Source organism: Trichechus manatus, unplaced genomic scaffold (assembly GCF_000243295.1).
Source record: "Trichechus manatus latirostris isolate Lorelei unplaced genomic scaffold, TriManLat1.0 scaffold00084, whole genome shotgun sequence".
NCBI lineage: Eukaryota > Metazoa > Chordata > Mammalia > Sirenia > Trichechidae > Trichechus > Trichechus manatus.
The window spans coordinates 115,286-117,385 of NW_004444020.1; positions in this window are offsets into that span (position 1 = coordinate 115,286).

The window sequence follows — 2,100 nt, forward strand, 5'->3', positions numbered from 1 at the left end:
TCTTAGTTATGTGGTGCTGTTATAACAGAAATACCACAAAAGGGGGGCTTTAATGAACAGCAATTTATATTCTTACAGTTTAGGAGGCTAGACATCTGAATTCAGGGTGCCAGCTGTAGGGGAAGATTCTTTCTGTCCATTCTGGGGGAAAAATCCTTGTCTCAGCTTCTCTAGAGTTCTCAGCAGTCCTTGGAGATCTTCACGTGTTGTCTATCTTTCCTCCATTCCACTTGCTTGCTTCTGTGCCTAATGTGGTCTTTTTACATCTCAGAAGTGATTGGCTTAAGACAGACCCTACACTGATATGACCTCATTAACATAGCAAAGAAAACCCTATACCCAAATGCAATTACATCCATAGATATAGGGGTTAGGATTTATAACACATTTCGGGGGAACACAATTCAATCCGTAACAGTAGGTATGAATGCTTGGTGTAGAACCAAGGAATTTAGAAGTGGGAGAGGTGAGAACAAGGATGACAGGCCCTGAGCAAGCAAGAGAAGCCCTGCTCCCCTGTGCAGAATGGGGTGGGGGTGGGGGGGACAGTACAAGTAGCCTCCTGAACTTAAACTTTCACGGTCTGCTTTCCCTTTAGCAACTAGGGCCGTCTTGGTCTGAGATGTAGGCTCGCAGCTGAATCCTGGTCTCAGTGGGGTCTGGAGAGGTCAAGACAGCTGTAGTTCTGAAATCTATGTGGAGGCTCAAGGCAGCTTCTTAGGCTAGGTAGAAAAATGCCTCTTGGCCTACAGATACAGAGGAAATAGGAGATGGAGAACAAGAAGTTATGGTAGGCTCTAAGGCAGCCATTCACAATCCTTGCTGTGTACCAGAATCACGTGGGAAATTATTTTGAAATACATATTCTTGGGTATCTACTGAAGCTGAAAATATGCATGTTCTGTAACCCAGCAATTTTATTCCATAGTATATACCCAACAGAAATCTATATTCACCAAAAGTCACGTACTAGAATGTTCACACATCACTATTTGTAGTAGCCCCAAAGTGGGAACAAAAATTTGGTGACAGTATAATTGATAAATAAATTTCGGTATATTCATACAATGAAATATCGTACAGCACTAAAAACAGACAAATTACAACTCCACACAACATGGATGAGTCTCACAAACACAGTACTGGACAGAAGAACTCAGAAACAAAAGACACAAATTCTATCTATGTAAAGAAAACAACAGGTAAATTAATCTATGGTGTTAGAAATTGGGATACTGATTATCTCTGGAGTGGGGTAACCTTGGAGTGGGGTAACTGAAAGAGAACATAAGGGGAAATCTGGGAGTAATGATAACGTGTACTGTTTTGATCTAGGTGCCAGTTACCTGACTATGCCCCATTTTCGAAAATGCATTGTGCTGTATGTTTATCATATTCACACACTCTGTATGTGTGTTATGCTTCAAAAAAGTTTAAATATAGATACAGTTATAAATCTAGATAGTTAAAGATATAGCTATTTATTATTGGGTTATGGGTACATATATATATATAGAGAGAGAGTGTGTATCCTTGGGTAATGCAAACAGTTAACGCACTCAGCTACTAGCTGACAGGTTAGAATTTTGAGTCTACCAGAGGTACCTCAGAGCAAAGGCCTGGAGATTTACTTCCCCAGAATATCAGCCATTGAAAACCCTATGGAGCACAGCTCTACTCTGAAAGAGTGGAACTTTCTACAGATGGGGTCACTGTGAGTCGAAATGGACTTGATGGCAACTAATAAACATATAGAACAAAATCATCAAAATGACGGAAAACAAGAGATGAGGCCAGGAGAAATATTAAAAATATAAACAAAAAGGGGGAAAGAAGATAAGATGTAAGGAAAGAAAAATTAAATATAAATATAATGAAATATCTAGTTCCCATCAAGATGGAATAAGCCCACTTTAGCCTCAAGATGGAGCAAGCCCACTACAGCCTCCCTCCCACTGATTACGAGGAAAACGCTGGACAAAATTCATAACGCAACTTCCTGACAACTCAGAGAGCAAACTAAAGCAGGTATATTGTGAAGGGGCATGAGTTTTTTTGTCTTCTTTTTCCTTTTCTTTCTTGGTTTGCGCTGAGGGCAGG